Here is a 12105-nt window from a genome sequence, read left to right as displayed (position 1 = left end):
AAAAAGATCTAATTATAATTTGTTGAAAATAAAAATGTATAAATGTCATTGTTGACCATGTTACTGGTCATTTTTGACTAAGGCTAGGTTTTCCGAGCACTTAATTAAAGGAGTCACTGCCTAAAATGTGTGACCAATTAATATTTGACCTGTATTTAATGTTTTTTTTTTATTACAATGTGTAATGAGTTGGAATCACATTAGTTTGGGTTAATATGTCATAATCTTGATCTAGAACTAGTTGGGAATCTTTTAAGCCTACATGTTCACTTCTAGTTTTGAAGAATTTCTCCAAGCATCTTGCTCTATTTATCCTGACAGTCTGGCCTTTTTTGGGTATTTTTTACCTTTGAGGGCCAGATCTAATCTCGTTGCATGCAATGTTTCAAAACGTTGCTATTGATCATTTAACTCAATCCTACATTAATTTTCTCATATTCTAATTTGAAATTCACATAACGCTGCAGGTACCACACAAATTATGAATACTATTTGTTGTGGGGTTTTTTTCATTTTATTATACAGATTTCTTGTAGTTTTTAATAATTATTTGATTGTGGGATGCTGTGTCACTGGTGAAGCTCCTGTTTGGTGGCAGCATCTTGCCTTTGCTGGCTGGATACACGCCACGGCTTCTGTTACGTGTCTCTGATGTGACACTTTTGTGTAATCTGTCTTTGTGAAAGAGGCTTTTAACTGCTTTATGGTCTCATGTGTCACCGTGGATACGCAGCTGGAATTATCCACCGTCGCCCACTGAAACCACCCCCCACCCCCCTAAACACACATACACACAGGAACAATTCACCATAAAGTGTGATGTTTTTGCACTGCAGCCTTGAGCCCAGAGTGACTTTGGCAAGGAAAAGTAGCCAGGAAATTGCTGCTTTTGATATTTGACTGCTAAAAGCCTGAATAGAGATGATCAATGAAACATGCTAAGTGAAAAAGTTTTATTTAACAACCCATCCACACAAAAATCTGGAGCATTTTTTTCAACTGCACCTATACAAGCAATATGTCGTCCTATTACAATGTGATCAAATACATGCATCGTGCATGCATAAGACAGTGCAGCCCTTTGAAACTACTTGTGATTAAGGGCTATACAAATAAACGTGACTTGACTTGACATACGAAATGCACCATGCACAACAGTGTAACCAATACAATGTGTTAGTAACATGTGGTGGTGATCCTTAAGCATATATGCCAACTCATAATGACTTATAACAGGGGCCCCATATCAATTAGCCACAAACCACATGAGGCCATCCTTCAAATTAGACATATTGTTATTTGCTTCCCAGCTCTAAGGCCTCAGTGCACAGTCATAACTCAAAAAGAATGCCTGCTTGTTATATATTTAGTTTGAGGGTAAAGGTGAGAGGGGAGTGGGTTTCAAACATTTTTCAAACATTTTCAACACATGGGAGTCAAACTTCAGATGAAAGGTATGTAACCGTTTAAAGAGTTTGTCCACAAATGAAGGAATTTTCAAATGGAATGAAGTATTAGCCCCAACACAACTTGCACCAGGTCAATTGTGTCTAATGGCCGAGGTCATGTATCAATTTGAATGAAAGTCTAACTGCAGGTGGTAGTGAGGGCTTTTCAAATATGTAACTATTTGGTCAATATGCCCTCATTTGACACGGACGCCTGCGTTACACAAGAAGCATGTTGTTACACCACAACTCAACTAAATGTGAGCGGCTCTAAGGTGCACACTGTACCTTCACTATGACTGGTATAACACTGCCACTCAGTGGTTGCATTATCTCCTCCACGTGGCAAGAAGGGGAGACGAGAGGACTTTTTTTTACTCAAACGCCACAGGGAACCCAAAGTTTGCATGGGGAAAAAGTAGGGGGCAAAGGCTGGTCTTGAACTGAACGTCGCATCCCCCACAACGTAATCTATTATTACGTAAGTGCTTCCTTTTTAAAAGTCAGCATTCTGCCTCGGGGACGACATCAAAATTTAAATAAGGACTTTAGTTTAGTATTCAGATTTTTTTTTTTTACTGTTATTGTCTGTGATGTGACAAAGCAGTGATAAGTGACAGGGTTTTAAAATTATGCAGGGAAACTTGCTTTGAATACCAGGTCATCCTGTTATTTGGTAATTCTACTTCACAATAGACGCCAAAGAAAACAAAACCAGGTGATGCCTAACCCACAGATGTCAAAGTCAAAACGTTGTCTCCAAGCATAGAGCGGGACTGACTGATCAGACGTTGAAAATGTTTGAACTCATGCATATAGTTTAGTGAACCAAATTGAACTTACTGAAAACCTTACAAATATCTACCAATGTGATCAAGTGAATTAGGCAATAGTTTATTTAGGCTCAGTCAGTAATCTTTCATTTTCAACAAGGGACAAAAGACAAATTTCTTTGATCTAAAAATCCCCATTAAATGAAAGAAGCCGGTGTTATTCAGCGACCATCAATAAAGTACTTTATATTTTAGCAGAAGCGGACTAAATTCGATTCAAAGACAAAATAATAGTCAATTTCAATCATTTACTAAATGAAAATCAGATAAAGTGCAAGTATAGGAATATAGACTAAAACAAAACACAACAAACCCCTTTACTTTCAGTGCAGCAAACCTTGTCCAGCAGTTCAGTGAGGATCTCTGAATGATTTAATGTTGATCTAAATGACTAACGATGATAAATGGAATCCACCTGTGTGTAATCAAGTCTCTGTATAAATGCACCTGCACTGTCATATTCTCAGAGGTCTGTTTAAAGCGCAGAGAGCATCATGAAGAACGAGGAACACACCAGGCAGGTCCGAGATACTGTTATGGAGAAGTTTAAAACTGGATTTGGATACAAAATGATTTCCTAAGCTTTAAACATCCAATGGAGCACTGTGAAAGCAATAATATTGAAATGGAAGGAGTATCAGACCCCTGCAAATCTACTAAGATTGGGGCGTCTCCCTAAACTTTAAGCTCATACAAGGAGAAAACTGATCAGAGATGCAGCCAAGAGGCCCATGATTACTCTGGATGAACTGCAGAGGTCTGCAGCTGAGGTGGGAGAATCTGTCCGAGGGACAACAATCAGTTGTATACTGCACAAATCTGGCCTTTATGGAAGAGTGGCAAGAAGGAAGCCATTTCTTAAAGATATCCATGAAAAGTGTCATTTAAAGTTTGCCATAAGCATCCTGGGAGACACACCAAACATGTGCAAGAAAGTGCTCTGGTCAGATGAAACCAAATTCAAACTTTTTGACAACAATTCAAGACGTTATGTTTGGCGTAAAAGCAGCACAGCTCATCACCAAAAACACATCATCCCCACAGTCAAAAACGGTGGTGGCAGCATCATGGTTTGGGCCTGCTTTTATTCAGGAGGGGCAGGGAAGATGGTTAAAATTGATGGACAGATGGATGGAGCCAAATACAGGACCATTCTGGAAGAAAACCTGATGGAGTCCGCAAAAGACCTGAGACTGGGACGGAGATTTGTCTTCCAACAAGACAATGATCCAAAACATAAAGCAAAAGCTCCGATGGAATGGTTCACCCAAAAAACATATCAAGGTGTTAGATTGGCCAAGTCAAAGACCAGACCTCAATGCAATTTAGAATTCTGTGGAAAGAACTGAAAACTGCTGTTCACAAACGCTTTCCACCCAACCTCACTGAGCTCAAGCTGTTTTGCAAGGAAGAATGGGCAAAAATATCAGTTTCTCGATGTGCAAAACTGATAGAGACATACCCCAAGCAACTTGCAGCTGTAATCGCAGCAAAAGGTGCTGCTACAAAGTATTGCTGTATAATTTTGCACACCCATTTTTTTCGTTTTTTTATTTGTTAAAAAAAGTTTAAAATACCCAATAAAGTGTCTTCTACTTCATGATTGTGTCCCACTTATTGTTGATTCTTCACAAGAAATTACAGTTTTATATCTTGATGTTTGAAGTCTGAAATGTGGCAAAAGGTCACAAAGTTCAAGGGGGCCATATAGTTTCGCAAGCCACTGTATATTTAGCACTCCAGAGTTTCTAAGTTAGTAGGTGCACTTGTTTTGGGTAGCAACAGATTCCAAATAGGATCAGCTGGTGAAAAAAACAAAAAAATAAATAAATGAAAAAGAAAAAAAGAAAGATGGCCTTACACATAGCGTGAGTCCACTTTGGTGTTTTCTTTTGTTAAATGTTTTGGGTTTTCTTCCAGCTCAACAAGCTTTGGTGGAGTTAATGAAGCCTCACCGCCGCCCCCACGCGCCGCAATCCCAGCATTATTTCCGCGACTCAAAAAGCTGCCATGTCTGTCTACGCCCCAGCGAGCCGCTGCGCACACATACAGAAGATGGCGGACTCTGAGTTTGGAACTTCTCTGCGGTGGGTCAAAGGGGTCTACGCGAAACATCTGCCTATTTCCCGCACCCATGCGCTGTGTCGCTAACTTGCCACCGAGAAGCCATGCGGGTAAACAAACGTGGCGGGAACCTAATTGAATTACTTCCGTCCGTCAACAACTATGCAGATAGGCGATTTGGACATGTTTGCTTCCGCGGTCAAGGCAAAAGTCACCAACTCATGTATAGACTTTAACTTTTTTTATGGAAGGGGTTTTCTCTTCTGTTGTTTTTAGGGTACACTTGCGACCAACAACTTTGTATAATTTTTTATTATTTGCCATTAAGAATATTTGAAGTTGGAGTGCGTTGTTCGAGGTGTCTATGAAAAGTTAAAGGCAGAATATTTTCTTTATCAAGTGTGTGTTAATGTCCAACTGAGTTTAAAGAGCCCTTATGTCAAGCGCTCGTCTTGGGATCAAGAGATTGCAGGTTCGATTCCCAGCTCCTCCGTGTTATATGTCGAAGTGTCTTTGGGCAAGACACTGAATCCCTAATGCCCCCAATAAGCAGGCAGCCTTGCATGGCTGCATAGCCGCTATTAGTGTGTGAGTGTGTGTGTGAATGGGTAAGTGTGAAGCACATTGTAAAGCGCTTTGGGAGGTCTTTATTGACTTGAAAAGCGTTATATAAATGCAGAGCATTTACCATTTATGTTTCCACTCTGCTTATAAACAAATAAGCATCACTTCTAACCTAACAAGGCCCACAAAACACTTTACATTGGAATAGTCATTCACCAACTGTATCAGCAGAAATTTGGAGTTAATTGATAAGAAATGTATTCTTCATTACCTAGGTGTAAGTTTCTGAGGCCAAGTGCAGGTAGTTTCAATCATGTTAAAGTTGAACATGGCATGGATTGCACCCAGCAGTTGATTCTTGTAAAAAATATCAAAAACTCAATGATGCAAAACTTTACACCAGAGAGCATTACATTACAGTAATTGAAATGAGAAATAAGAAAACGCAGAAGCTATCTAATTGTATCTTTTAGTAAAGGTCTTCCGGGCGAAACAGGAGTGGGTTGGATGAAGGGAGGTGCAGAGTGATTTCATGCAGTATTTCGTTTGCGTAGTATTAAAATGGTCAAAGTAAGAAAAGGTCCGTTTCAAGTACAGTCCAAACGCCAATTCAAACCACAACATTTAAAATAAAAAGAAGTTTATTCAAAGGCGTCTAAAAAAAGCACACAAAAAGTAAGGACATTGACAAGTTGCAATGATGCCACAAGCCAGGAGATGGCGGCAGCAAGTAAGAATGTTTCAAATTCTGCACAGTACCTTAAACAATGCCCAACTGAGATCAAAGAGCCCTCATGCTTTATTTCCACCGTAACTATCCGTTTTTATCCGTTTATCTGTTTGGGGCAGAACACATTAGGTAGGCGGAAACGGGGGCGATCGAGTGCTGGAGAGTGACGTAATTATTTTCCACGCAGGTTTTTATTGTGTCTAGTTGTTAGTGTAGCATTAAATTGGTGAAAGTAAGAAGAGGTCTGCCTAAATTACAGTGCAAACGGAAAACCATACACCAAGAAAGATGAAAAAATTCGAGCTCGTCTAAGAATGAATCGTCCTTGAACTCACATCACGCACAAGCTGACAGAGGCTGTAATGTTGACACAAGCCAGGAGATTGTGGCTGCGAGTAAAAAATTCCAAATTCTTACAGCTCCTTTGAGAACAACTTTGTTAACTCATACACCACGTTAACTTACTTTAATTGTTTTGGTTAAGAATTGTTTTAGAAGTGTCAGTGTTTAGATAGTAATTAGCATTTCGTTCTGTGTACATTGTTACAAAGAATGACAATACAAGTAAATTATTATTTATTTATTTTTTAAATACTTTATTGTTACAATTAAGTGTTATTCTCAAATTGACAGCACAAAGACAGCAAAGATAGCGTCAAGACCCTCATGAGTCACGACCATTGTGATGTGTGTCATAACCTGAATGAATTAACACTAGCATGATAATTATCTCCATGATTGCGCGAATTACTCAAGTAAAATTGTATGAAATTTTAATCAAAGGAAAGAAAAATATTAACTAAACATAAATTCTATTTGAACACTTGCTAATTTTGACCAACACTTTTACTTCTGTCTGTCATTACTTTTTTGTTACTTTACTGTGTTAGCATTTTAGTGATATTTTTTAAACACTTGTGGGTCTGTTACCGTGTAAGTACTGTTAATTATATTTTGTGGTATTTCTTTGCACTCGGTTGACATCTAGAATTTTGCATGCTAAATAAATATTGACACCAACTTTACATGCAGTGGATAACTTAATCAAAAGCTTGCAGGACATCTATAGAATATTTATTAGGAGGATTTAACTTCTAACATGTGTATTGCTGTCACGGTTAGGTGTTATTTCTTTAAGTTCTGTCTCACCTTATAAACAGTTATTGGCAACTCAAAATATTAACACTTGTTATATATAGATGATTTGATATGTGAAACAAATTGTTAAATTATATCAGTTTCCAAAAATTCTATGTTGATTATTTTGTACATGGATTGTATTTGTAGGTTGAATCAGAATTGTATTCATAGCAGCACAAAAAAAGGGAAAATACCAACAGCAATTGAGTGATGCATGATAATAAGTTACACGCAAGCATTAAGCACACAACAATGGAAAACAAGCTTGCAAACCATTAAAAGGAGTCTCGTGTATTATTCACTATGTGATTAATTCATGACCGAGCTCATCAGCGATAAACACGTACCGCGTATGTCGAAGACGTAAACGTGAGCAGATAGAGGAACCTCTCCGCATTTTGTGCCGTCTTGATAGCTTGGCCTACATACAACATTATGGATTATTCTCATCCTCGCCTCCTGGAGCTACAGTGACGCACCATTGGGCCAAAGGCTTTCTAAGTTCACTTGCTTACATAAAATATAATAAGAAAAAAAAAGTTGCGCATTGGGCAGCAGCGGAAATCCACGAGTCACGCTGGAAGCTTTTTTTTTTTACATTGCTGTAACCCTAATGCAAAGGAAGATAAAGGGGCAAACAAAATGCCATCTTAAAGGCATACAAACTTAACAATTCAGAGAAAACTAAGCAAAAAGATCAATTTAACACAGGTTTTTAGATAACGGGCTCAAGTGTTGATCAAAATTCACCATTTGCCTTCCCTGCCCAGGCCCTCGTGCTTGTGTTAGGGACGTCACAAGACTGTGGCAGTCCCTCCCAAAAACATCCAAAAAAATACCTTTCAGTATCTTTGAATCCAATGTAAAGCCACCAGGAAAGTATCGGACTGCTGTCATCTGCTCCACTGTCATTGGTCAGTCTGTGGTTCTTGGTATGGTATGCAAATTCTGTGGTTATATTGATAGTGAGCACTGAAAAACAATAGAACAGAACATGTTTACAGTATCATATATACTGGTATATATATGAACACAATTTGCATCTTTTTGGAGTGTTATTTCTGTCTAGGAAGTGTCGAGCACATTGTTTGTTCAAGAGTACATTTCAAGATATTTTTCTGCGAGATTTGCAGAAAGATTGTCTTGCAAACAAAAGACGACTTATCCAAAAGGGTTTTTTTCTAAATCACAGCAGAATTATTTATGACAGCTTTATTGAACACGGGATGATTTGACAGCTCTCAGATGTGCAGGGTAAACAACGCTGACAGTGTTGATGAAGGATTTTCAACACATGTCTTCCTAAAAATACCAAGTCAATGGCGTTTAAAGACGCCACTGGACAATGAAACCGACGGGCGATTTGTTGCACAAAAAGATCTTTACACCCACAGAATCCTGGAAAAATGGCAGCGGCCATTGAGGCAACAATGAGGATCGGAGCTAACGTTTTGTGATGTGAGGACGCTTTCTCGCTCAATCACGATCGTTCCGGAGCTCAAAACACCTCGTTGAGACCTGGGAAACATGTGTAGCTGTCAGAGAAATATTGTGACGTTTCAAATTCTGTAGAGCTGCTTAGTGACTCCCACAGGCTTCCTTGTCAGCCTGTTTAGCATCGATGTCATCCTGGCATGAATGGTCGTCAACAAGACTTGAAAGCTGACAACGCAAACTAGTTATTTTTGCAACAAAGATGCATGAAATCAGCTTTATACTAGACTTCGGAAAAGTATAAGGACTTAAACTTTTTAAAGCTCATCACGGAATTTCAAACAATTGGTGCTCAGAATAGAGAAACGTGCAAAAATGTAGTCATTTACAGTTGTCACGTGACAAAATATTGCTGCAGTAGTAATTTAATTGGTAACTATAACCTTTAGTTCCCATATAATAAGAATAAATCAACTATTGATATACGGTGCAAAGAAAAAGATGTGAATATTTTGATGAACCGAAACACAGAAGTAAATCAACTTCAGAAATATTTCAGAAGAACAAAATACACGTTCTGGAGTGGCCAAGTCAAAGTCCAAACTTGAACCGGATCATAATGCTGTGGCATTGGCTCAAGAGAGCGATTCATGCCAAACATCCGAGGAATCTATGACAGTTTTGTAAAGGAGAATGAGCCAACATTAGTTCTGATCAATGTTCTAGACTGATATGAAGCTCCAGGTAGCGTCTGGTCGAAGTTATGCTGCCAAATTATATTGCACTACTTTTCATTCTACTATTATTACAACTTAGGCCAGTCTCCAAGCACTGTCTTCTTATTGTATTTTCTTCTTTAACCTGACGTTCTTTAACCTTATTTTTCTCTTTGATTACATGTTTATCCCGGCATGCCGTGTCTAATCTCGAACATTGTTCACTACCAGTACATTGATATCAGTTTCAATAAATACAATTCAATTCAAAGGGAGGGCGCCAAAATATTAAATGTGACGGTTCAGTTACAGTATTAATTCCTCCCCCTTCTGTCATTGTGTGAATGTTATCTATTCTCTTAGAATAGGCAAACCTAGAAATGTTTGGTCGGTTTTAGTTAAAGCAGTTTTTTTTTCATTTTGACTTGCATCAGATTGCATTTATGATGATTTTATGCAGAAATTTGACAAATTCTAAAAGGTACTGATACTTTTCCATACCACTGTAACTGACCCAAGTAACGAATTGCCAAATATCTGAGAATGTGTCTTCAGTGTTGTGAAAAGACACAAAATGTCTGCTGATTATGCTCTATAGTACACTTCTCTGCGCCAAAATACAAACCTAAAGGGACAGTGTGTATAATTTAGCACCTCCTAGTGGTAAAAACAAAAACCTAATGAAAAAACTATACACATTTACATAAGCAAAAAAAAAACCTGAACCTTTATACAAACATGCATTTTTAGAACTACTCATAGGTTGAAAATAAGTCTTTTAATTTTGCATAATTTAAGCCTCAGCTCGATGGAGCTGGAATTAGTCTGCGTCATCTTGCTGCTATGGATAAAGTAAAAAGAAAAGGGATGCAGTTTGGTCATTTAAAATCTCCATATTTTGTATTCTGAATTGTACTTCTCAGCACTCATTTTCAGTTGCACTAAAAAAATACAGCAACATCTAGTGGTCGACTAATATGCTGTCGCTCTATCCCTGTAAGACCCAGATATAGAAAAACTTTTTTTTTTGTTTTTGTTTTTTTTTTGTTAAAGTTTTATAAGAACGTTATTAAACTTACCGGTACTTAAATATGATAAATCCAGTCCAAGATAACAAAGTGTTGCTGATGAGTTTTGTGAATGTAGACCACCTGTAGGCCCGGCTTTAATGAAAAAATTCCCACCCAGAATCATTGAGTTAATAGTACCGAATGAATATGTCAAAGTTAGGATGTGTCGTTTAAGGTGTCCTTAAAAAGTAGAATATTTTCTCTATAATGCATGAGTTTGTAATGCCCAAATGGGTTCAAAGAGCCGTAATAAAAAATGTTCACACTGCATCCATCTGCTCTTATCTTACTTATAAAACGCTGTTCCAGGACATGCAACACATTAGGTAGAAGGAAAAGGGAAGAGGCTGGATAGGTAGGAGAATGATTAAATGCTCGTCATCACAGTTTATTGTCATTGTAGCATGAAAATAGTTAACGTACAAAAAGGCAGATTTTAAATACAGCCCAAACACCAACCCAAACCCCCCAAAACATGAAAAAAAAGTTTATTTTAGTGTGTCTAAGAAAAAAATAATGACTTTGAGCTAGGAGATGGTGGCCGAGAGTCAGAGTTTCAAATCCCGAACAGCCCCTTTACCGTCAAGAAAGTCAACAAAAACATCTATCCATCTATTCACTATCTGCACCGCTTATCCTCACTAGGGTTGCGGGGATGGTGGAGCCTATTCCAGCTATCTTCGGGCAGTAGGCAAAGGACACTCTGAACTGGTTGCCAGCCCGTCACAGGACACAGGGACAGACAACTCACTCACTCATTCACAGCCCGGGATAATTTAGACCAGCCAATTAACCTGACATGCATGTTTTTTTTAATCTGGGAAGAAACCGGAGCGCCTGGAGAAAATGCACGTAGGTACGGGGAGAACATGCAAACTCCACAGGGGGAGGCTGCGGTTGCTGGACTTGAACCCTGAACATCCGAACTGCGAACCACACAGCTGTAGTGCCGCAACAAAAACATTTCGACCACCTTTAGGAATACATTTTAAAAATGTAATTTTACAATGCAGAGTCTTACAGGGTTAGGCTTTGGTTAGATTGAAATGGAGGGTTGATTGGAGGAACAAGAACTCGTAGGAGCACCATTTCCTGTGGTGTCCTGGACAAGTACAACCTGGTGGCACCCATCGCTCTCTTGGCCAATATATTTTTCCACCTGGTCTTGAGCCGGGGACCTCACATGTTAGGTGAAGGTGCTAACCACTGCACTACAGAAACACAAGAGTAAAATACTAGCTGGAAAATACAGAGGTATCTGTATCTGGGGCTAGGAAATCATCATTAAAACAATATAGAGGTTTTGTTGACTTCTAAAATGTTGTAGTATAAAACCACATTATACATTGCATACCTTTTAACATGTATGTTTTTGCCGTACAAAGTACGTTTATTATGCCTTTTAAGACGTGTACGACGTACAAGAAAATCTGTACAGAAAACGCTAATTTTTCAATTATGGGTACCATCGGGTATACACCGACTGTCACGAAACGGCAAATCAATCAAGTCAAAGGAGTTCGCCGCGGAAGCCTCTATCTCGGTATCGTTTATTTTCGTTGCAAACGGAGCGAGCGGTTTGATGCTACTGTGCGCATGCGTCTGCCGCCTGGGAATTTCCCATCATGCATCATTCCGTGGTAGTTGTGTAGTGTAAGGAAGTCCGTCTCTTTTTAGAGAACCGGCTTTTTCGGCTCAACTCATTAAAGAGAGCCGGCTCTCAAACGGCTCACTTGCTTTGATGCATTATATTACGAATTATTATGTTGTATAAAGAAGTTAAGAAAAAAAGATTGTATACAAGAAGAAAATGAAAAAAGACAGGTTTGTGGTTACCCCTTTAATCTGTACATTACCAACAATAATTTAATGCAGAAAATAAATTCATAATTTGAATAAGAAAATGTATTATTCTACTTATTTATATTTGCATGTATTTTTTCCTTCTACAGTGAACGTCCAAGCTACTTCATTTTTGAACTTTTTTGATAAACCTCATTCACGTCGAGCAACTCAGTATCTCAGAACAACCTGTTAATTAACAATATATATGATATAACGAAACACATGTACACTATAACATGTTAAACTACATAAATCGACACG

The 12105-nt window shown here is 38.4% G+C and overlaps 1 long non-coding RNA gene across 1 annotated transcript in view; it reads right to left on the bottom strand.

Annotated features, from left to right (window-relative positions):
- The window catches only part of LOC148355490 (uncharacterized), a 68901-nt gene that overhangs the window by 56451 nt on the left and 345 nt on the right, over positions 1–12105 (bottom strand). Inside the window, exon 2 of the long non-coding RNA XR_015852171.1 lies at positions 7619–7751. This is a non-coding gene — a long non-coding RNA (uncharacterized LOC148355490). The remainder of the gene's footprint in view (positions 1–7618; positions 7752–12105) is intronic.

The sequence above is a fragment of the Urocampus carinirostris genome, chromosome 12 (genome assembly GCF_059441175.1).
Source record: "Urocampus carinirostris isolate Australia breed hairy pipefish chromosome 12, RoL_Ucar_1.0, whole genome shotgun sequence".
In the NCBI taxonomy this organism is placed as follows: domain Eukaryota; kingdom Metazoa; phylum Chordata; class Actinopteri; order Syngnathiformes; family Syngnathidae; genus Urocampus; species Urocampus carinirostris.
This window is presented reverse-complemented; position numbering and strand designations above follow the sequence as displayed.